The 25,089-nt window shown below is 47.5% G+C and overlaps 1 protein-coding gene across 21 annotated transcripts in view; it reads left to right on the top strand.

Annotated features, from left to right (window-relative positions):
• Positions 1–25,089, top strand: part of NFASC (neurofascin) — a 201,247-nt gene that overhangs the window by 37,130 nt on the left and 139,028 nt on the right. For 2 of the 21 annotated variants that reach the window (XM_073011573.1, XM_073011574.1), the window contains exon 2: positions 4,539–4,635. The exons of the other annotated variants lie outside the window; for them this stretch is intronic. The gene's annotated coding sequence lies outside the window, so the exon portion shown is untranslated. The remainder of the gene's footprint in view (positions 1–4,538; positions 4,636–25,089) is intronic. 21 annotated transcript variants of the gene reach the window in all.

Genomic DNA, 25,089 nt, shown 5'->3' with positions numbered 1-25,089 from the left:
AAACACTGCTGTCTCCTTCAAGGGGCAGCCAAAGTGCAGGGATCCACAACTTCGTTCAAGTGGACTTTCTTTTAGCACTGGGTCTTGGAGAGTGCTTCTTGCTCCCTTCTTCATTAGCAGCAATCAGGGTCTAGCTCAGCTCTGGAGGCTGGAGCTCTGGCTGGTGGAAGAGGCAGAATAAGCTGTATCCTCACACTGCCAAACCTCAGCCCACCTGAGAGATCCTTGGGATTTGGAGTGTGTGCATAGTGGGGGCAGAGAGGGTGATCAAGGGCTGCTAAAGGAAAAATGGTAACTGGACGCCGTCTTGGCTGCAGGAGTTGGATATGATTCCAGTGTGGATGGGGCTTTTGGAGCTATGCCGAGCCCTTGAGAGGTCAGTTCTCAGGTAACCAGGCTTCCAAGAATTAAGAAGCTGGCAAACCTGTCTCATTTGACCTTGAAAAGGCTCTTTCAGCCACCGATCCTGAGTCCAGAAAGGGTAAAAGCTTTTCCCAGCCCTACAGCACCCCAGGGCTGGAAATTCTCAAGCCTGTGCCTTATACTTGCTCAACTCTAAAGGCCCTGAGGCAGTGAGCGCTCTTTCCACTCACAGCTTGTTGCATAGATGAACTCAAGTTTAGTAAATGTATACTGCAAGCCTGTGTGTGCAATACATCAGACTAGGCACCTTGGAAGCTGCAAAGGACATAATATGAACTCCCTGACTATAAGTTTTTCATCTTCTGGTAGAGGGGGAAATATTTGCAGATATCACTACAATGAATCTTTGCTTAGCGAGGGAGATACATAATGTCCTTTGGAAGCCAGGGCAGGAGAGTTTATGTTCCACCTTGAGAGGTCTGGTGCACCATATCCATGGTTGGTGCGTGGACATGAAGGGTTGGATTGGCTTCCTGGAGGAGGTGGCATTGGTACTGGGCCTTAGAGGATGAATAGGATTTGTTAGGCAGAGAGAGAGTAAGGGAATTCTAGGCAAAGAAACAAACAAACAAAAAAGCAAGAGTGTAGATGTTACTATCCTAAGCATTTGGAGAAAAACAGGCGCAGTCGGATTACTGAATGCTGACAAGGGGGACCCCTAGATGTCAGCTTGGAGGAGCTAGATTTTATTTTGCAGAAACAGGGAGTCCCTGTAGAATTTGCACATGGAAGATTTATTTAGTGTTGCTCCTAATTGGAGAGCATTCTGGTAACAACAGGGAGACCATGGGACTGCTCCACCCACGCAGAAACAGAAATACAATACACATATCCAGATAGGCATATGTGCCCACAAACACACATGCAAGAACTGGGACAAACAAACACACTGAGACCTAGAGACCCACATATCAAAACACATAGCCATACTATCAGAACTCACCACACACACACACACACACACACTACACAATCTGTAAACCCAAGAAAACACACATTCAATACCACACACATGTCCTGAGATACCTATGAACACTTGAAGGCTGACAGGTGCCTACATGTACTGAGTCACACTAAGGCACACACGTACAAGTCAGATAGATCCCTGTGCCTGATATACACAAATGCCCACCAAGCCTGGCAGGTATATATGCACATTTTGACTTACACATACACTAAGACACTTACACGCACATGGCCAGAACATGCTCACACTCACTGAAGCCCCTCCCCAGAGACACACATGCCATCCACACACTCACAGTCACACGCTCATGCGTAGGCACAGCCACAGGCAGACCCACACAGCAGTCACTCCAAGCAGAGACAGAGACAGGCCCTGGCAGGTACCAACTCAGCCCACGGCTGCCCGGTGGCACCTCACACCCTCCTCCAAGGCTCCCTTCTAATTGACTTGCTTCTTGGCCGCTGATTCCAGCCCTGGGTCATCTTGGGGTCTCAGCCCTGGACAGGCCCTCGGGGCGGTTGCATCCTACCCCCCACTCAGTGCTGAGATTTCTAAATTCCTCTGACAGGGTTACCTACCCAGCTTTTGCTTAAATACTTCAGACGAAATACTTTGTGGTGGCAGGTTTCCTGTTGTAATAGCATTCACTTTCCACGCTGGGAAGTGGGGATTATACACCCAGGGATGAGACGGGACCCTTCGCTGCAGCAGTTACAGTCAGAGAGCAAATCCAGCTGGAGGGCCTCTAGCCTGCTCAGTCCACCCCGTCCCCGAGTCCTGGGGTGGGCTGTGCTTGGCCACAGGCTCAACAGTTCCCCTAAGTCATTGTGTTGCTGATCTCTTCTGGTATGGGAGAGTAGGTAGGCTGGATGTGGCGCAGCGGACCTCTTTGGAGGGAGCTGTGGCTGGCAGGGGAGTGAGCCTTGGGGAATGGGGGAAGCACGACTCAGCTGCCCTGCCTAGGATGCCTAGGACGTGCTGGTGCTCTCCCCCAGGCAGGCCAGCTGTTACTAGAGCCACTGCATTGGCACGGGCTGTCCTCTGTGAATGTGACCCACATTCAGGCCTGCCCAGCAGCTGTCTTCCCCCACCACATTCCTCCTTTCTGGCTGGCAACCCCTCCTGGCATCCTATTCCCTACCAGCATTAGGCTCCCTGGGTTGAGAAAGGAGCCGCTGTCCACAGGTGGCTTTGGGAGATGGGCTGGGCTGGTGTGGCTGCCTCTCTATGAGGAGAAAAGCCACAGGAACTGCAACGTGATGGCTTCCAACACTGAGCTGAGCTCAGAGCAGGCAGAGAACAGGAGGCAGGAGCATGGGGGCAGCTACCCTCTTGGTCTGCCCACCCCTCTGACCCCCAGGCCACCCAGCAGGGGGTCATCTGGATGCCACCTGATTTTCTCAACATCTTATCCCCTTTTGTTCCTCTTCAGTGTGGAATCAATCTGATCTGTCCATTAACCCCTCTGTACCTTGCTGATATGGAAAAGGGCTGCCTCTTCCTGGGCAGGACTTTGCCGCTGACCTGGGCTGCTCACTCTGTTCTGGCTCTGAGTCTTAAGGCCAATGCCTTCCACCCTGGTTGTGCCTTTCCCTTCTATCCTTCCCATCCCCTTACAAACTGCATTAGCCCTGTATTCATTGTAGGCAAGGGAAATGGCTCAACAGGAGCCCCTGTGAAAAGGCCGGCTGGGGGCTAGATGTGGGGCTGGAGGGAGCCAGGGTGGGAGCACGGGTTGTTGACTTGAAGCTCAGTAAGAGCCAATAGTGGGATGTGGTGATTGAAGAGGCATCACAGCATAAGCCTGTCCCAAAGGGCTGCCCCGTGCGCCCTGTGTGGGGAAATTGTGCCCTGCTCTGGGTGCCATACCACAACCAGTACTTTTTCATGTTAACAAAAGTGATTTATGTTTACATTGCAGAACACTTAGAAAAGATAAATAAGCACGAAGGAAAAAAAAAAAAGCAAATTATCCGTAATTTCACTGCTCAAAGATAGTCATTCTTCTCCTATATTTGTAATCTGTTTTTTACTCAATCTTCCATTTGATTAAAATATTTTACTATATTATTTTATCATTTTGATAAAATATGTCAGATTTCATTGCTTATGACAGTATTAAGAGTACAGGCCAGTTTTTTAGCAATTACCGTACGTATTAGGCACTGTCATTTAGAGAATCTTGGTAACTCGAGTTGATACTGTGATCCAGTTATACAAATAAGGAAACGGAGGCACAGTTGCCCAAGGCTTGCCTGCACTAGGTAACTTGCCCAAGGCAACACAGCCAATAAATGGCAGAGCCACATTTTGAACCCAGGTCGCCTGCTCCAGAACTCTTATAATCTCAACACTGTACTGACTTTCCAACCATGGGCGTGCCGAAGTTTATCATTTCCACTAGTGATGGTTGTTTCAGTTGCTTCTAACTTTTTTTCATCATTATAAACAACATTCTGCTGAATATTTGTGTGACTTAAATATTTTAATTATTTTTGATTAAGATCCATTCCCAGAAATGGAATTTATGGAATGAAGGGTATAAACATTTTTAAGATGTTTCCATGTTTTTCCAAGCTCCCTTCTGGGAAGTCTGGGAGGGGTGACGCCTCCTCCAGGAGGGTAGGAGAGCTGAGCCTTACACTCTAGGAGAATCTCTGACCCAATGAAGTTTGTCCATCTCAGAGGAAGCAGGACAATGTGGTGAGTGGAAATAGTTTCTTGAGGGGAGGTTGAAGGGACTGGAGATATTTAGCCTGCAGAAGATAAGAGACAAGGGCCACACGCATGGCTGTAATCAAATGTGTAATGGGCTGTCACGTGGAAGAGAGAGGTTTGTCCTGAGGCTCTCAAGCAGAAGTGGACCAGAGGACCAAAGTTGCGGAGAGCCATTGTCCTGTGTGGGGCCAGCACACGGCCCTGGATGGAACAGGGTGGGTGTTACATAAAGTTTACACGACCAGCTGCCATCCCTGCCTTGGGTTCGTGGAGGATGTGTGTATGGGGAGGGCCAGGACCACCCCCGCCACACTGTGCTCCCCTACAAAACATGACGTCTCTGAATCTTAACAGGGGGGTCTGCTCCCCACCCCACCCCCGCCATGGGAGCCTGGCCCAGCCTGGTACGTCTCTCTGTCTATCCCCTCAGGAGCACAGCCTGGCTTGTGTCATGGGCCACACAACTCTTCCATTATGCATGAGGGGGACCCAGCGGTGAGCGAGTGAGCAAGCCGGCCGAGGGAGGGGTGAGTGGTTATTAATAAACAAGTGTATTGTGTGGTGTTCCATTCACAGCACTCTCAGAGGACGTGGTGGGCTTGAGATAATAAAGCCCTGTTTATGCCATGGAGGGCTGGGGAGGTGGCTGGTGTGGGGTGACAAGGAGTAGGGAATCCAGGAATTATTTTGATTCCACCCAGGGCAGGGCTGCTGTGTTTTCTCTGAGGCCAACTTTCAGGGAAAAGAAGGATCTTGCTGGGATTTTGCTCAGGCCTAAGTCTGCCAGTTGGGATGGCCTGGGGCCTAAGAAATGCCTAGCTTCCCTCCCCACCTGTCCCCATGGAGGGAGACTGAGAAGATGCTGGATGAACTAGATGATGGCTCCTTCAGGAGAGAGGTAGGATGGCCAACTCTGCCCTCCCTCTCGGCCTTCCATCCTCACCCCATTCCTCCTGCTTTGGCCTTAGAAGACTGTGAAGCTGTGTGTGCTAGGATTGTGCATACTTTCCCAACAAAGCTAAGACTGTTTGTGCACAAGGGCTGCAAGAATCTTCCTAGCCCAGGGAGTGGATTGGTTGGGTGTTAGGATTTGAAATATGAAGTAGGCAGGCTTGAAGGGGAAGAGGTGGTGGTACTGGTCTCCTATCCTAAATGAGCTAAAATTTTAGGAGGAAGAGAGGCCAAGGACACGGCTGCAAAGCCCCTGTATGGATGGGCAGGGGACCTTTGATTTGAGGAATGAGGGTGCCTGGAAAAGTGAGATGCTGGAGAGCATTTTGGAGGAGGGAGAATCAGTGTTGCTCATCTAATTGTGAAGCCTGTGTTAACTCTGTGGCGTGTCTCTGTCCTGTGTTAGTCTTCTCCTATTCCCTCCTTCAGTCATTTGCTCTGGGCTCCACCATCTCAAACCAGCTGTCTCCCTCCAGCCAGGCCTGTCTGGCTGAGTCTTGGCATCTCTAGATCTCAGGATCTCAGGCCAGGAATGCGGAAGCTGCTGGTTGGGAGGAAGTGAGAATTGTCCCTTTTGCTCTTAGCTGGCTTCTAGGGATGGAGAGCAGTTTCTGGGTCAGGGGAGCCTTGGTTTCCTGTCGCTTCATGCTAAACCAAAACAAGAGTGAAGACAGAGCCCACACAGGCTTATGTGACTTGGCCTGGCTGATGATGTTCACTTTGACCTTTGGAAGTGGCCTTGGTCCAGAGCTACCCTGAGTTAGAAAACTCTTTCATGTCAAGACAGCTCTGTCTAAAGAGATGTGTACTGGTTTGTTGTTGGTTGGGAGGGAAAAAGGAGGCTGGTGGAAGGGACAGTCTGTCCTGTCCTTTTGGGTACAGGGCTCCCTGAAGCAGGGGTTTGGATCCAGTGACTTTAAAGTTTTGTTTGGGTTGATGATTCAGTGACCGTACTTAACCCAGGAAGGTTCGAGGCTGCATTAGGGCCAGAATGAACTGATGATCCCTGATTATTGGAGTATTGCCTCCCTGGCTCAGACCAATTCAACCTTCCCAGAGGCAGCCAGACCTCACCCCAGGGCAGAGTGTCAGCAACATCGCAGAGTGCTCCCTCAACCCTATGCACAAAGCAAACGGTACAGTTTTCCCTGAGCATCATGCATCCTGGGCCTGAGTGCTGCGGGATGATGAGGAGGCTCTACAGAGAATTGCAGCTCCTTCCTGGACTCTCCTTGGCTCCCACAGGCACTGTGGACACTTGCTCCCCATCTCCCTCCCATGGTCTGAAGGAGCGGTGACTATTTTTAGAAGCATCTACATGATGCTCCTGGGAGCACTGTTTCTGTGGTTTATTGCCAAGCTGAATGCACAGGAGCTGGTGAGACAGCTGGGGCTGGGAGGTACAGGCTTGTGTATGGTCAACTCAACTGCAGTCAGCCGGCTAGGCACCTGGCCTGGAGGAATGATCCAGTGTCTTCCACCAAGCTTTTGGGGGCTCCTACTGGCTCTGTTGTAACACTGTCATTTGCTGTGGGAGGCTTCCTGGAAGATTAGGGCCTTCATCATAGAGTTGGGCAGGCTGAGTCATCCTTGGACAACCCCCACTCTGAGGTGATGTGCTCAGGGTGCACCAGGAGGAATTGGTGAGATGGCCTCCCCCAGTGATGGCAGCACCATCAACAACCGTAATCACAATGGCTCCTGTTCACTGAGAGCCTTCTCCATGGTAGGCAGTGCTCTAAGCACTGGATGTCTGTCCTCGTATAAACCTTCCAACAACCTATGCTATCTTCATTTTAAAATCAAGGATGCTGAAACCCAGAGAAGTTAAGCATGTTGCCCGCTGTCACACTGTCGGTGACTGAGCCAGGCCCAAGAATCTGCTCTCTTACAGCCCCTATGCTTGGAGCCTCTTGGAGCCTGCTGCCATGTTGCCTCTCAGTAGAAGGCAATAAAGTGGGTTATTTTGGTGTCCATAAGGACTGAGGTCAGATGCAAGGAAATACTTCCTGATGGTGAGGGGAGCTGTGTGAAATGTTCTCCCTTCCAGATCTTTGAGATGCATCTTGCATTTCAGAAGGGAGCTGTCTTGCAGGCTGGACTCTGGATTAATGACCATGCAAGAGATTTTCTCTGTTGGGATTTTGGCAGCTCTGTTTTCTGGACCCTGGGCCAGCAGTGGTCTGCCATGAAAGATGCTGGACCATGTGTCAGTAAGAACAGGGAGCAACCAGCCAGCAGCTCTGGGTACACTGAGTACCTGGCTGGGATTTGGAGTCCTGTGAAAAACAGGGAGGCCAGAGAATCCCCCAGGCTTATAGAAGAAGCCCCAGAGAGATAAACCACTCCCATGGTTTAGTGGACATTTCATTCCTGCCTTTGAGTCAGATGTGCCTGTTCACCCAGAAAGAAGCTTTTGGCTTCTGCTGGGGCCTCTGTTCCTGGGCCTCCCACCATAGAGCACACAGGGAGCTGGACAGATCCCAGGGAAGGCTTCGTTCTTTACCTAGGACACAAGCATCTGTGGGTCATGTGTATTAGGGACAGCTGCTGGGGGCCCTCCAAGCTGAGGCAATGAAGAAGCCAGAGAAAAGAGCCCCTCAGTGGGCTTGGTGAGCCATCTGGATGGGGATGGGGGAACTCTTCTTTGCCAACCAGCTGGGCTGCTGTAGCTTTTACTTCCCCTCTGTCACCCTGATCTGTACCATGGCAGCAGCCTCAGGAGAATGTTCTGGGGGTGTATAGGGGCTGTCTCTTCTCTCTCCAGGAGCTGCAGTGGGGAGCAGGGCAGCTAACACCCTGCAAGTAGCAGGGTACAGTGGGCAGATAGGTGGGGGTGGAACAAGACTGCTGGGGTCCAGTCCCAGTTCAGCCCCTAGCTGGGTGACCCCTTGTTTCATCATGTCAGGTGTGATATTAATAGCACCTGCCTCTTGGATTTTGAGAAGACAAACGAACTAATCCATGAAATCATTAGCACAGAAGTAAGAAGGAGAAGGCTCTCTCTGTCCAGTCCCACGTAGCCTTCGTTCCCCTTCGTTCCTACCCAGCCGAAACCTTCTTCCACTGGGGGGCAGGCCCATGTTGGAGGTGTCCTCACTGTGTCTCCTGCCGCTCATCTTGGCTCAGGTTAAATAACCCATGGTCTCCACATTGCTTCCTGCTGCCACTCCCTTTTGTCGTAGGAGCCAGTGCAAGGCCACATGCTCAAGTCCCAGTTCTTCTGCCCCCTGGGCTGCCTTTGGCCCCATTTTGGGTCTCTGGAGGTGAGCATCGTCTTCTGGTGTACACCAGGCTTCTGACTTCCTGGATCAGCTAGTAACTGCTGCCTGGGGGCCTGGGAGTGGAATCACGCGGCTTTATTCTACCCACTCTGCCCTGTGACAGGCTTTCCAGGGCCCTGCCTCCAGTTCCCATTCCTGCACTTCCAACCCACCATCCTGAATCTACTTCCCTCCACCCTCGGACCCTGGGTCCTGATGGCATCTGCCGCAGATCCTTCCCGCCTCTGCCGGTGCCCTTCTCCCCTTCCCACCTATGCTTGGGGCCTGGTCTGAATGTCATCTTGGTTTATACTTCTCAGGGATTCAAGCACACTTTGCTTGCTTAAAGCAAACTTCTCTTGACATTTAAAGGAGGGCCCCGTGATAGAGTCAGCCCCACGTTTATAATCACTTTGGAACAGGAGAGGTAACTTTCCTTTGCTCTAGACTGAATAAGGTCAAAATGAGACAGGTGGGTGGTGGGGGCAGGTGGCATCATACTTTCTGGCTACCCTCAGTCACTGCTCCGTTCTTTGATATGTCTTCATTAGTCCCTCAGTAACCTAATGAGGCAAATACTACCATCCCCATTTTATAGATGGGAAATAGATTAAGTGACTTGCCTAAGGTCAGGCAATTAGGTAGAAAAGTCAAGATTTGAGTGTGGGTCTGCTTTGTTGTTTTTTTTGTTTTTGTTTTTGTTTGAATCATTCAGCCTCTAGAAGAAGGTAGGTTGGATAAGGTGCTCATATTGTATTGATGTAGACACATCTGCATTTTGATTACCCTTAAGCTGGATTTCTGACTATGAACAAATCCAAATCTTCTGTTCACATTGCATCTTCCTCACTCCCCATCCCTTGGCTATGGGCCTTTCTCTCATAAAGAGGCCTGGAAGGCACCGAAGGGAAGGGGGGAGACCCCAGCCTTCCACTGTTTTCTGTCAGCCTCCAGGTTAGACCAGGAGCCTGGGGACACTACTGAGGCTGTCTGCCTCCCAGAAGTCACATGTGCCTAAGAGGTGACTATATTTTGCTGGAGGAAGTGGAAAGAAGAACAGAGTAGGGAATCTGGAGGTGCCTGAGTCATACAGGATTAGAAAGTTAAGGTGCATCTTTTCCCTAAAAACAGTCTAGGAGGAAACATTCTGCAAAATGATTGCAGATTGTCGGGAGGCCTCGAGGGCTGGAGAGGTGCAGTCCAGTGAGATTGCTCGGATCTCCAGGCCAGGGTTCTCTTCTGAGCAGTCCCCTCCCACCGCTCCCTCCACCACACCCCTCAGGTCCCCCGCTGTGGGTTCTTTGTAGAAGAAGATGTAAGTGACAAGGTAATGGCCCTAAGCACACACCAGAAGCCAATGGTAGATACCAACCACCCTGTTCCTCCCGACTCTCACAAATCTCAAACCAAGACAGGATGTTATTAACTAGTTTTTGAGGGAACATTTGGAACTCTGACTTCTGTCAGCCTGAGGAGAGGTCTGATAGGGTCTTTGTTTGACTGACTCTGAAATTCCAGGGTTGGTGGGGAAAAGTAGAAGGAGGAGGGGTCTGCAACCCTCTTAGATTCAGCCTAGAATTGCTGGTAATACACAGTCATTTGGGATGTATTGTCTTCCTTCCTGAGCCTTTAATATTGGCCTCCTAAATTACTAGTAAGGCATGAGGCTCTCTTGCTTTATTTCTTAGGGATTTTTTGTTTGTTCATTTTTGGTTTTTTCTCAACTTTGAAAATCAGCTGTATTGAGCTGATTTTACACTCAATAAATAATTTACACTCAATAAAATGTACTCATTTTACAGTACAGATGCGTTTTGACAAATGTATGTGCCCCATGTAACCACCCCTCCAATCAAGATGGAGTGTATTTCTATTGCTCCCTAAAAATCTCCTCATCCAGTTTACAGTCCGCCCCCACCCCATAGCCTCTGCATATTTTAAGGACGCTTTCAGCTCTAGGGAAAAAAGAATATAAACTAAAGCCAAAATGTTGCCATTATAGTATCTTTCTTTTCTTTCTTTTGTCATTATTTTCTTATTTCATCATGGTAAAATATGCACAACATACAATTTACTATTTTAACTATTTTTAAATGTACAGTTTGATGGCATTAAGTACATTCACATATTACATAACCATCATCACTACACCCATCTTCAAAACCCTTTTATCCCCCCCAACTGGAATTGACCATTAAACACTACCTCCTCATTCTCTCCTCCTTCCAGCTCCTGGCAGCCGCCATTCTACTTTCTCTCTCTATGAACTTCACTACACTAGGAACCTCGATAAGTGGAATCACACTGTATTTGTGCTTTTGTGTCTGGCTTATTTCACCTAACGTAATGTTGTCAAGGTTCATTATATTGCAGCAAGTATCAGAATTCTATTCCTTTTCCAGGCTGAATAATACTCCATTGTGTGTGCTGTCAGCTGAAGAATCAGGGACTCATAAATGTGGAGAGGAGAGCTTTATTTCTTATGAAGAGTTGCAGCCTGCAGGCTAGGAAGCATAGCCTCTGGTAGAAACCAAAAGCAGGCACTTTGATGGAGGGAAGGGTAGAACAGGAATTTATACCAAACACGTTGGCTAAATATATATATGATATATTTATTTATATACTTATATAAACAACATTAAATATTAAAATATTAAATAATATATAAATATATATTTAATAGATTATAGGAGGAGCTGTGAATATTCACAAAGCAGGGGATGCACACATGCACAGTAAGCAAACATGTGAGTTCCATACATCTCATGTTCACTTTGGAATGGAGACTTAACATTTAAACGCATTAAAATTAGGCTCTGTACAGCCAAAGGTGAAACGGAAGGCACAGAGGCATCCTATACATGGCGTCTGTGAAACAGCCAGAACCATTGCATGGTCAGTGGGCTCCTATTGGGAAGCAATGCTGGTCACTTGTATCAAAACTGCAAAATGGAACAAGCAGGCAGTTGGTTGAAATCAGGGATGGAACAAGTCTTTGGAAAGGGCTAGTTTCTATTTAACCCTCAGGAAGAAAACTCTAATAGTGGTTATTGAGGTGGGAGGTATAATGAGCAGCATGCCTGACCTCCCATCCCGTCATGGCCTGGAACTCAATTTTTAAGGTTTCTATGGGGGTCCTCTTGGCCAAGAGGGGTTCCATGCAGTCGATCGGGGGGCTTAGGCTTTTGTTTTTATTTATCAATATATACTACATTTTGTTTACCCATTCATCCATTGATGGACATTTGGGTTGTTTCCACCTTTTGGCTATTGCGAGAAACACTGTCATAAACATTGGTGTACAAACATCTATTTGAGTCATTATGGTATTTGAGTGCTCAGCAGCTCCTCCTAGCAACTCCTCCTGGTTCAACCTGCCCTCACACCAGGACCCGGAGTGGAATGCGTTTCTGCTCCTCATCTGCTGCCCTGTCTCCTCTGACTTAGTGCCTGTGGCAAATGATGTTTCAAATACTGCAGTCCTTAATGGGTACTCGTGGACCCAGGCTTTCTAGGCAAAGGAGTTTGGAGTTCCTTTCCCCAGAAGCTTTCTTTTCAGTGTGTCTAGGTTTCTCCTAGCCAATAGCTAACTTCTGGAGTTTGATTCCATTAAGTTTCTTTTTTTTTTTTTTTTTTTTTGAGATGGAGTCTTGCTCTGTCGCCCAGTCTGGAGTACAGTGGCGCAATCTTGGCTCACTGCAAGCTCCGCCTCCCGGGTTCACGTCATTCTCCTGCCTCAGCCTCCTGAGTAGCTGGGACTACAGGCGCCCACCACCATGCCCGGCTAATTTTTTGTATTTTGGGCAGAGGTGGGATTTCACCGTGTTAGCCAGGATGGTCTCGATCTCCTGACCTCGTGATCCGCTCGCCTCGGCCTCCCAAAGTGCTGGGATTACAGGCGTGAGCCACTGCGCCCAGCTCCATTAAGCTTCTTAATGCAAGAATACAACAGAACATCTGTGTTTCCTCAAGGAAAAAAAAAGAAACTAAATTTTATCAAACATCTACACTAGGTGCTGGTTCAAGGTGTCAGCACAGCACTAAAAGGTTCACCTTCTTTTATAGGCAGCCCTGTGAGATAGGGTCGAAATTTGTTTCAAGGGCAAAGAAACTGAGGAGAGTCTCGGAGAGATTAAGTCATTTGCCCAAGATCACAAAAGCCAACACTCTTTCTCTACTAAATATTAGTAAATGCAGTTTTCGCCATTAAAAAAATGTAATGGCAAAAACCGCAATTACTTTTGCACTAACTTAATAACTCCCTGGTCTTATAAATGCAAATGTGCTAGAGAAATTTTATTTTACAATGGAAATCAGGCCTGGAGTTCCCCTGATAATTTGGAAAGAAAACCCCTTAGGCTTTCTTGCCCTAGTTCTGGTAAAATATGGAATTATAATTAAAGTTTTGTTTTGGTTTTCAAAATATACAAAAGTAAAGAGTGTAGTATAATGAATCCCCACGTACCCATCACTCAGCTTCAGCCATGATCAACACTTGGCCAGTCTTGTTTCATCCAGCGGATTCTTCTCTTTGATCTGTGGGATCCTCCCAGTTCATGTGGTAGCAGTTGGTGTGTTTTGGAAGCGGGTAGGAGACTCGGCAGATCTGGGCACCATGGAGCTAAATCCTTCCCAGCTGGAAGAGTGTTCATTGCCACCGGTTGGAATCCCCTCTGATGGTTCATTATTCATCTAGTTACTGAACACCATCCAGGAGGCAGGGGGACGGATCTTTGGAGAGGCCTGGCCAGAACTGGTGGGGTGGGGTGCAGAGAGGCTTCCCTTTTGAAGAGCAATTTCTTCCTACAGTTTGCTTTTTATTGGAGATTCTTCTGAGTGGAAAAAAAGAAGGTTATTTGAGGATAACTTCCCCCTTAGGGGAAGAGCACTGAGCCAAGTTAATCTGAGGGCAGAAGTAGGGGCCAACCAGTGCAAAACAAGTCTGTGGCCTCTTCAACCAGATTTAATGAACACTTTTATTTTGTAAATGAAATTTAAAATGTCTGCAGCACACCAGACACTAGGTGCTTGGAATGCAACTATGACAAGTTGGTTAATCTACTCTCAAAAAGTTTGTGGGACAAAAAATAAGAGCGAATAACTAACATTTGTTGTGTGCCAAAGTTCTTTATGGAAATGTGTACATTGTCTCATATTACTACTCATCTCCCCTGCAAAACAGTCATCTGTAGGATAGGGTACAGTGATCTCTGTTTTATAGACAAAGAAACCAGGGCTTGGGGGGGCTCACTGAACTCACACAGCTAGCAGGGGTGGAACCCATGGACTTTGCTGCTGCTGTCTGTGCAGGGTGAATGTAGGACAGGGAGGACCAAGGGGTGGGAGAGGAGAGATGACGGGAACCGTCTCTTAGGCTGCAGAAATGTGGTTATGTAAAAATCCCACCAGATGTGCTTTCTCATAGGATTTGGGGACAGCCAAATGGTACATTTTTCTCTTGACATTATAGAGGACTGTGGGATTTATTTTTATTTCGAAAACAGGGCAGTTCTTTTGGAAATGGGAAGGAGTGAAGGCTGGAACTTGAGAAAGTGTTCTATCCTGAGACTGCAGAAAGGGATGGAGAGAAAGGAATTCAGTTGGGTTTGTTTGTTCTGCTTTTATTTAAAAGAAGATTTAGCATCTTTCAAGGGAGAAGGGCTGTGGGAATAGAAGGGGTAGTGTGAGGTATAAAGGGCAATTTCTGATCTGGTTTGACCTTGTTCAGTGATCAGATGGTTTGGGGTTCTCATGCTGTGGGCTCTCAGCTGTGGGCGCGGCTGGTGGTGCTGGCCCCTCTGATTCTGGGGTGAAGCGGCTTGGCAGGCTCATTTTCTGCACGGAGGCCTACTTTGTGAGTGTGAACACATTTTCTAGAGCCAGAACATTGACTCAGCTACTTATCTCAGTAGCAGGGTGAGTGCACAATTTATTTTAAAAGAAAACCTGTGAACCTCTTTTCTTCTCATGCCAGGAAGCCCCTCATCCCTGTCCATGTTTAAGCCATCGCCTACAGGGTTAGGTTAGACTTAGACATCTCTGCCCGCGTGAGCTAAGAGGGAGTTGAAACACTGAAGTGAGGCCCAGTATGGCTGAAATCTCGTAGGAATGAAGAAAAAAGAAGTGTAGTAGTTGGCATTTTAATTTAATTTTTTCCCATTGTAATGTTTGTTTATTTATTTATTTATTTATTTATTTTTGAGATGGAGTCTCACTCTGTCTCCCAGGCTGGAGTGCAGTGGCGCGATCTCAGCTCACTGCAAGCTCCGCCTCCCGGATTCACACCATTCTCCTGCCTCAGCCTCCCGAGTAGCTGGGACTACAGGCGCCCACCACCACGCCTGACTAATTTGTTGTATGTTTAGTAGAGACAGGGTTTCACCGTGTTAGCCAGGATGGTCTCGATCTCCTGATCTCGTGATCCACCCACCTTGGCCTCCCAAAGTGCTAGGATTACAGGCGTGAGCTGCTGTGCCCAGCCTTGAGTTTTTCACTGTGAGATGGGAAGAGGTTTCATCTGGTTCAGAAGCAGGGGAATGAAACCTCTCAAGTTCCTTCCAGCTATGGCATTTGGGGTTTTTGATTTTTTCCTAGTTGACCCCACCCTGAGTTCCCAGGTATTTTAAAAGCAAAATTTTGTGCAGGATCAGCTTCAGAGAGAACCCAAAAGAAGATCCTGTCTTTGAATGGATGTATCATGTCCATTTGAACCTTGCTGACTGAGACAGGAGACAGATGAAAGTGGATGAGGACACGTCTTTCAGGAGTTTCAGGCCTCCCAAGCTAGCCAGAGAAATGCCTTTCTCTTTTCAGAATAAGTGAAGAGTGCAGCATCCCTCCTGTCCTCCCTCCTGGGACTGCAACTCACAAATGTCAGTTGCTATGGATACAGGCAATTGAGGCTCCCCTGGGGCAGGGGCAGAGGTGGAGGCTGTTTGTGGCAGTGATGTGGGGTAGTGTCGCTGTGTTCCCCACAATGGTGCCTCAGTGTGGCAGGCAGGGACCAGCTTTGCTTGAGCCTCCACCTTGGCCCTAGGGACCCCAGGTTGACCAGCAGGTGCATCTGTTGAGCCACCCCTGAGGGTGTGTGCACCTGAAGTAGGTGACACCTGTGCAGAGCTGCTAGGCATTAAGTGGCGGGTAGGGCACAGTTCAGGTAGGGGAGGCCTGTCTATTGGTGATAGATGCATAGCTCCCTCCTCTTTTTCCTGATTGTATTAAAAGTAATGGCAAAAATTGCAATTACATTTGCACCAACCAAATAGGGCCTGCCAGGCTAATGCTAGTAGTTCCTCTGCTCCCTGGAGCTCATTTCTGGGTTGGAGTCACTACCCAGTTGAGCTTTACTATGAGTGGGGTCTTGTCCTGAAGGCAGAAGGCAGCAGCAGAAGGTAGGAAGAGCTTCTAGTATGAGAGGGGAGACACAACCCCTGCCCTCAATGAGCTTCCAGTCTGATGGGGGAAACCATGGGTTCCTGGAGAACACAGGATAGTAGACAAAAGACAGAGAAGGAAAAACCCATCAGTCCCTTGTTTCTGACAAAGATTCTTTGCTTGACCAAACTTTAGCCAGGCTCCTGAACCTTCCGCTAGGCCCACCTCAGCACTTCCCTGTAAAATCCAGTTTTAGCAAGAACCCTGCTAAGTCGGTTTGACAAGAACCCCCTACCTTGGATATCTGATCACCCTTGATATCTGACCAGGTTCCTCATCCTCCACCACTCCCCAGGTGATGTCTGATCACCCTGGCCTGTTTGCAGCAAGAGTCCTGTTTGGTCTGTTTAGCCAGAATCCCCCTTACTCCTGATGTTTCCTCTTGGTAATTTTCCATCCACTGACCCCCACCCTGCTTCTTGGCTAGAAATTCCCCCCTCACCCATGCTGTATTCAGAGTTGAACCCAATCTCTCTCCCTGACTGCAAGACCCTATTGCATGCTCCCTGTACCTATCTGGATGGTCCTGAATAAAGTCTGCCTTAATGCTTTAACAAGTGGCATTGGATAATTTTTTTTCTTTAACATTTCAACCCACCCCAACCCCTGGCCATGCCTCCCTTCATGCTTCCCATAAAGTCAGACTCATCTCCATGGCATACAAGGCACTACGTGATCTGGCCGTCCCTACCCTGCCCCACAGTTCCCCCTGTTCTGCCAGGTTGTCTTTGGGCTTTTCCTCAATATTCCAGCCAGCTCTAGCCTTGGGGCCTTTCCTTTTTCTTCCCTCTGCCTTAAGCTGTTCCTCCCATCATCTCCCAGTTCATTCCTTTATTTTATTTAAGTCTCTCTTTGATATCACTTCCTGACCACCCTATGTAAAATCTGCCCTTCTTTTCTCCCCACACTCCTTTCTGCTCTTTCCCCACTGTGTATTTCTTCACAGCACTTCCCCACTACCTGCACTTATGTCTCTGTTTATTGTTTCATGGCCCGTCTCCCCCACTGGAAGGTAGGCTCCGTGAGTGCTGGGTCAATGTCTTGTTTACCCCTGAATCTCACTGCCAAGAGCATTGCCTGGCACCTGTGAGGACCTCGACAAATATTTGATGAATAAGTGAAAACTGTAGCTCAGTGTTTCTCACTGAATTCTGGGAGAATGTTTACCATGTGCTTTTCTATTATTTTACCAGTTAAAAGACAAAACTTCTCTTTGGCAATTCTAATTTGAAATTGAAAGATGTTTTTCATAAAAGTAGATTTTGGTTTTTTAGCATAGTGTGTCTCACACTGGGGTATATAGACCCCCAGGGTTCTCGGCTATGCTCATGAGAGTCTGGGAGATATTCTTTCCTTTGGAATATGCCTACATATGAGTGAAGTTTGGGAAAACCCGTGTATAGCTGCTGGAGGCCACGGATAAGGGCTGAAGGTCAAGCATAAGGGCTCGAGGTAGGGTGTGTTGGAGGTGTCTCCAGAGGACTTTTTAGAAAGCTGATCTTAAACAGTAGTTACAATGAAAGGGTGGGCCTCGACCCAGGATAGAATGGCACTGGATAACCTGCACTGAGAGCCCAGCTTGTGTGAATGCAGAGAAGTCCTATGTGGCAAGCACTATGGGCCATAAGGGGCTTGGCTGAAACGCAGCTGCCTGGTTGAAGAGGAGTTTCAGCTTGGATAGAACAAGGTGCAGAGTTAAGTTGAGGGCACTTTATACCCCAAAAGTCAAAGTTTGAGTGACAGCTGTGCGGGGCTGGGACGGCACTGGAGCAGTGACCCATAAACTCTGCTTTCTATCCCCTTCCCCATCACTTACATCCCATTGAAGTCATGTCAGCATGAAAGCCCCTCCAGGGAGCATCGACCCCACTCCATGGCCTGTGCAGCTGGGCTGTGGAGTGTGTGTGTACAGAGTCAGCTGGCAGGTGGAAGATGACCCAGCCCTCCGGAGGGTGGTCCCCAGCTCACCAGCTTGCAGTCCTTTGTTTAACTGGGAACCTAGCAGGCCAGAGGTCAGCATTTTTCTTGGAAGACTGTCAAAGCATGCCTGTAGCTGAAGAGGAGCAGGGTCAGATTCCCAGGGAGTGGGCCAGGATAAGGTCCTATCACCGCTTAGCTCTGCACCGTCTACAGTCTGGCTGGTGCCAGCAGCATGGCATTGGCAGGGCAGCTTCCATCGTCTGGCCATGGAATCACAGGCCTGAGCCGCTGGAAGGCCCTTTACAAGCCACACAGTGACCTCTGTGCTGCAGGGATGAGGTTCCTGAAGCCCAGAGAGTTACTGGGAGATCTGGGACCTGAACCCGGATGTCCTGACACCTAGCGCGATGCTCCTTCTGCCGTCTCCTGATCAGGACAGGGAACCCCGGTGGGGAACCCAGTGGGGAACCCAGCATAACAGTGCCTCCACACCTTGGTTTTTCTCTCCCCTGCGTCTCACACAGAAGTATTAAGGTGACGTTGGGAGGTTGAAATAAATGCATCCCACTCTCTGCTGGAGTGACAGTGATTCTCTGTGGACATGTAGCTCTAATGTGGCTCTCTCACCCTGTCAGGGCCTTGGGTGCTTTCAGGGGTGAGGGGAGTGTGTGGAAGGACTGTGACTCAGGGGCTTTCAAGCCTCAGGGTAGCATCTGTATGTAGGGCAGCTTGTACAGAAAGGCTGCTGGGCCTGGGGAGAAGGAGGTCTGTGCCACTCAAGGCGCTACCTTTTCTCTGTCAGCTGCTTTTTCCACCTCCCTCTGGTTCTTCAATGGTCAGCAGTCTCACTGGTGGTCGCTGAAGTCACCCCTTGGGTATTGAGAGCCTCTTCTTCCCTGGCTCTGGAGTTTAGGAAGGCAGGCGAGGGAGTGGAGCTGAGGTAGAGAGAACCACCTGTGGTAGAAGATAGGCTGAGGGTGTGTTCTAACTTCTTAACTTGGCAGGGAGTGATGTCTGGATGTTAAGACCTCTGCTTTTGGAGTCCAGGACACCTAGATTTGTACCTGAGCCCCTCCCCTGACCTCAAATAGGCTACTTACGTAGCCTTTGTGAGCCTCAGAGCTTGAAAAATGGAGTTAATAGCCCCTAGCACGTAGTACTGTTCTGAGGATTAGCTGAGGTCATGCATATCAGCAGAGTACTCGTTTGAGTGCCCAGCACACAGTAGGCATAAGTGATCATGTGATAACATCACCATCACCGTCACCGTGTGATGGCTGGGTGCCTGCACTGCACCCACCAGCATGCTGGGTGCTATGGGAGATAAAGAGAATGCCACACTTCAGCCATAGAGCTCATAGTCTTACTAGAGAGAGAATCACACAGGAAAGAGAGGATGTGCCAAACTAAGGTTGAGAGATTTAGATTATGGGATGCTGGGGAGAGATCCATAAAGAAGTAGCTGGGCACAGTGGCTCACACCTATAATCCCAGCACTTTAAGAGGCTGAGGCAGGAGAATCACTTGAGGCCAAGAGTTTGAGACAGGAGGATCACTTGAGGCTAAGAGTTTGGGCAGTATAATGAGACCCCCCATCTTTTTTTTTTAATATGTAAAATAAAATAAACTGAAAAAGATGATTTTAAAGACCTTTTGAGGAGCCAAGGGTGGGAACAACTTGATAAATATTCAAAATAATATTTCACTTTTAGTGTCTCCTCTCACCCACCCCTCACCCCTAAAGTGGACATTTTAAAATAACACAGTGTGGAACAAGGAGGAAATTGTTCCAGCCGTGGGCCAGCAGAAGTCCTGAGTGGCCCGGAGCCTGAGTTATAGAACCCTTCACCTTCACCCTCCCCTTTGCCCTGCGGCGGGGACGCGTGGTACACTAGGCACCTCCTTACCAAAGACCAGAAAGTCTGTGTGGCTAAATGGAGAAAGAATTTTCCACCCTCTTTGCCCTCACTGGACTCTGCGGGATGCTAGAAATATTTTGCAACCCACCATCAGAGAAAGAATTGACCACGGCTGGTGCCAGAATATTCAGTACATTCAAAAGCGTCTTTTGTTTTATGAAGAAAGTGACTGGGCTGGGAGCCTCGTCTTCTGATTTGACATCACAGCCTGGTGGGTGGGGCCTTCCACTGATCCTGTCCCCACTCCCTGGTTCAAAGTCCCTTAGCCTAGTCAGGATTCTTTAGGAAAGCTGAGTTCTGGTTCCATTTGTGAGTTCCTGTAACCTTAGACACATTCTTCACCCCCTTTGGCCTTCACTGCTCATCTGTGAAGTGGTGAGACTATTCCACTCCTATTGAAGGGTGAGTCTTGTTCCCCAAGAATGATATCTTGTTCCATTTCTAGCTCTCAGGTCTGAGCTTCCATGAAGTGAGTGTTGCCCCTTTCCAGATGGGCACTCTGTGATGTCAAACACATATGTAATTCTGTCATTATCCGAAACACGTCTGAGTTATGCTTGGAAATCGCTTTCGAGGCTGCAGCACATTCTTTGAATATCCTCAGGGATGGGCAGTCTTCTTCCTTTTAGACGGAATTTGATTTCTGCAAGCCGTCTAATCAGGACAATAAGTCTAGGCTCAGGCTAAATGAAGATACTTTTAGTTCCAAACAAATGAAGCTGATTTCGTTCAGCTTCTAAACTGACTCAGCAGTCGGTTCCAAATAAAGTTTCAAAAATGCTTCAAGCAAGAACTGCATCATTAAAACAGCAGGTGGTAAACTATTATAACTTTTAAGGGCAGCACTCATTTGGACTTTTAAAAATTATGATTTTTTTAAAAAATTAATTTGCTACTTTATATTTACATCTCATTTTTGTAAAAAGTAATTATCCTCTTTATTCCTATTCATTTACTAATGTATTTTTATGTGTCTGGCTGTTTATGCTTTTTATTTCCATAAAAATGTGGCTTACTCAGATCCCTATTAGCTAAAAACACATAAAATGTCCTATCTCAGTGGTTCTCAAACCTATCTTACCTTGTTCAAACCTAGATTGCTGGGCCCACATGCAGAGTTCCTGATTTGAGAAGTCTTGGGGGGGGCCAATAATTTGCATTTTTCATATGTTCCCAGATTCTGCTGCAGGACTACAAGTTGAGAACCCCTGGTCCAGCTGAGGTGCTTTGGTCCTCTAGTTCAACCCCCTTGTACAAATCAGTAAACTGAGGCCCAGGGAGACACGACTCCCTTGCGTAGTGTTATAGAACTAGTTAGTGACAAAGTTGGAACTGGAGCCCGGGGATTCCATATGCCCATTCTAGTGCTCTAAAATGACCATTTCTTGGTTGAAGACTTGTTAACATGACTGTAGGTTCTTACCATTTTGCAGGACCCTATCGAATTCAAATATTCCAGCCTGTTATCCTTTTTAGTACAACTGTGTCATGATTTTTATTTAATCACAGGAAGAGCCTGTGTTTGATTTGCCTCATTAAAAAAAAATTGTGATAAAATATACATAATATAAAATGTACTATTATAACCATTTTAAGTGTACAGTTCTGTGATGTTCAGTACATGTATGTTGCTGTGTGCATCTACATTGCCATCATCCATCTCCAGAACTTTCTCATTTTCCCAAAACTGAAACTCTACTCATTACGCAGTAACTCCCTATTCCTTCCTCCCCCCAGCCTCTGGGAACCATCATTCTCTTTCTGTCTCTATGTATTTGACCTCTCCAGGTCTATCATATGAGTAAAACCATATAGTATTCATCCTTTTGTGAGTGGCTTATTTCACTTAGCGTAATGTCTTCAAGGTTCATCCAGGTTGTAGCATGAGTCAAAATTTCCTTCTTCTGAATACCAAATAATATTTATTTGCATGGATATACCACATTTTGTTTATCTATTGTCAATGGACATTTGGGTTGTTTCCACCCTTTAGCTTTTGCAAATCATGTTGCTATGAACATGGGTGTACAAACAGCTCTTCAAGTCACTGCTTCCAACTCTTTGGCATATCTATACCTGGATGTGTTGTGGAATTGCTGGATTATATGGTAATTCCATGTTTAATTTTTTTGAGGAGCCTGAATTTTTTTTTTTTTTTTTTTGAGGCAGGGTCTCACTCTGTTGGTGTCACCCAGGCTGGGGTGAGATCATGGCTCACTGTAGTCTCGAACTCCCAGGCTCAAACAGTCCTCCCACCTCAGCCTCCCAAGTAGCTGGGACCACAGGTGTGCACCACTACGCTCAGCTAATTTGTTATATTTTTTGTAGAGACAGGGTTTTGCCATGTTGGCCAGGCTGGTCTCCAACTCCTGGGTCCAAGCAATCAGCCCGCCTTGGCCTCTGAAAGTGCTGGGGTTACAGGCATGAGCCACCACACCTGGCCCCTGATTGGCTGTTGATTCTGGGAGTTTGAGGCTGGAAATACAGACCTGTTATTAACAAATTGGTGGGTAAACAGAGCCTGAACAGTCCCTGGCTCTTATCCATCTGGTGCTACTTTTGGTGCTCCCCTGAGGCCTTCTGATAAAAGAGACCCGGTTATTCACAGTTCATGGTCAGAGGCTGCAAATGGTCTCCAGGGTTTTCTCTCTTCTCCCCCTTGGCTCTTTCTGATTTCTCTGTCACCAGTTTCCATTCATATTTGTCTCCTTCTTTGCCTTTGGGTAGTTACCTGCTAGTATTTGTGTCTACCAAATCTAGCCAGCCCCAAAGCACTCCCACTGCAGTGCAGAATCAAGTCTGGAACCAATGGGTCAACCTCATTACACTTGCCAAAAGACAAAATTACAACAAATTTAGTTAAAGATCGAATTGGCTTTTATTTGTGATCCTAGAATTGGGCAATACCTAATTCTTTAAAATAGAATGAGTGTTCCCATGACCTGAGCAGAGGAGGTTGACTTTATAGGCAGAAAAACACTGAAGAAAACAGTCACAAAGAACAAAAAGCAGATTAATCATTTCAAACTAACTGTCCTTCTAGGGTTAAAACAGAGGGGACTTCCTTATGCTGACTCAGGTTGGCTGGAATCTTCTGGAGTTTTGAAAACTGGCCCATTTCAAAGTTCGGTTTGATTCCATGGCACTGAGCACAAGTGACCTCACATAAACTTTGTTTAATATACAACACCTTAAATTCTCTAGATGAAATGGGATTGTAATCTAAGGAGGCAGTATGCCAGGTCATGGAGTGGGAAGACCTCCCGTATAGTAGAGATTTAAAAATGCTTACAGAATTAAATGAATGAGTATGACCAGACAGCGAGAATGCTGTCAGGTGGAGCTCTAGGGCTCGCCATTTTGTAGGAAATAGCCAATTACATGGGTTGGTTTTCACCACAACCCAGCGTTCTGGGGATCCAACACTTCCAGGGAACCCTGTGCTGCCCTAGAGTTAGAGGAGACAATGGGGAAGTCTCCTGCTTTCTGCTTCTGAATGATCCCAGCTTGAGAGGTGGAGCCCGAGTCTTCCTTGGGGTTCACCCTGGTTGGGATGTGGGTCCCATGGGTTGTCAGGCAGTGACTCCAGGAGTCAGCCGTGTTTCAGGGGCTCGAGGGGAAGAAGGACCAGGCTTTGCTTTTGTTGATTTGAGGTTCCTGCCTGAGTCTGCAAGCCCCCGAATTTCTCTTACCTGATTCCAAGGAATATTGTGAAACTCTAAAACCAAAATTATTATTTTTTACATTTAAGGAAACTTAAAATGATACAGTATTCTTTTCCTAGGTGATTTACAAAATCCTTCTGTCAATGAAGTTAAACTAATAGCAGCCAAGCATAGAGCCCCCATAAGGCTTGTTTCCACATCACCGTCCCAACTTTCCCAGGATCAGATAACTGAGTGGATAGGTTACTTTAAAGAAAATGTTTTGAAGCAGCATGATGCCTATTATTGATGTCATCAGAAATTACCCTTTTGGTGATAGTACAAGCGCTTCATTATGCAGGTTAACAGGAAAAGTGAAGCAGGTGTGATAGTTAATCCACAAAATCCATGTTGGCTCAGAATAGCATCATGTCAGGTTATTTTGTGACAGCAGAAGCTACCACCTTTCTGAATAGTCTTACAATGTTCACTTTTACCCACACACTGGTAAATATCTTCTCAGCCCTGAGGACTTTGTGTTTCCCTTTCTCTGGGCTATGTTCCCTGAAGGAGGTAGTCTAGACATCCGCCCCCAGTGTGCAATATCCTTGTTTCCTTTCCTCAGTAAGAAGGGAGGCTTCTCAGAGATCCCAGATCCCAGAAACAGTCCGGGAAGGCCAATGTACTGGGTGGTAATTGGTGAGATTTATCTGGCGGCTGGGAGCTGTCATCAGGTTTTCAGAGTACAAATTTGTATTAATAGAATCCATTAACATCAGTGCTTGCAGCAAATTGTAACCAGACTCCGCCTTATCGCAGCACCATGCTACTGCTTCAGAGGATAATTTCCCTCCGGCAGCCCAGCCGACTTCTCTTTCCTGCTGTTCTGTGTGTAAAAATGAGAGGATGTTTATTTCCTTGGGGCTGTAACAAAGTCATCAAATGAGACCAAAAAGGTCTTTGTGGGCCTCCCCTATCTCTGAGAGCTGCCCTGGTGCCATCTGCTTAGGGTGAGGCTGAGCACACAGGCAAATTGGTTGACTTGCCTGACAGAAGATATAGGGGAAGAGTTGTTTCTTATTTAAAATCCCCTGAGATGGAGGCTGTGCGATGACCCCTGGGTAACACCCATCCCTTCCTCCATCCATCCATTTATTCAGGTCGTGTTGGCTGCACATGTGCTCATGCTGAAGCAGCCCAGAGTGCAGAGCTATGAGACCTGGTGTGTGCCTGCCCAGAGCCCCTGTGTGATTCAGGAATCCAGAGTGCGGAGCTGTGAGACCTGGTGTGTGCCTGCCCAGAGCCCCCGTGTGATTCAGGAATCCAGAGTGCGGAGCTGTGAGACCTGGTGTGTGCCTGCCCAGAGCCCCCGTGTGATTCAGGAATCCAGAGTGCGGAGCTGTGAGACCTGGTGTATGCCTGCCCAGAGCCCCCGTGTGATTCAGGAATCCAGTGTGCGGAGCTGTGAGACCTGGTGTGTGCCTGCCCAGAGCCTCCGTGTGATTCAGGAATCCAGAGTGCGGAGCTGTGAGATCTGGTGTGTGCCTGCCCAGAGCCCCCGTGTGATTAAGGGACCTAGACTATGCTACGTGAAAACCTAGGAAGCAATACAGAGCAGGCCATGGGCCAACCAACCCCATCCTTTTTTATAGGTAAATAAAGTGGGCACAGGAAATTTAGCTTTTTCTCTTGAACTTGGTATGAAGAAAAATCAGAAGGGGAGAAAGGAAACACTTTCAGTAGCTTAAGTAAAGGACCTTGAGAAAAAGTATGCCTGGTGTCCTTGGAAAGCAGGGAGGCACCTTTTTTTTTTTTTTTTTTTGAGACGAAGTCTCACTCTGTTGCCCAGG

Source organism: Chlorocebus sabaeus, chromosome 25 (assembly GCF_047675955.1).
Source record: "Chlorocebus sabaeus isolate Y175 chromosome 25, mChlSab1.0.hap1, whole genome shotgun sequence".
Lineage (NCBI taxonomy): Eukaryota > Metazoa > Chordata > Mammalia > Primates > Cercopithecidae > Chlorocebus > Chlorocebus sabaeus.
The sequence above is the reverse complement of the archived record's forward strand: the minus strand, read 5'-3'. Positions and strand labels throughout refer to the sequence as shown.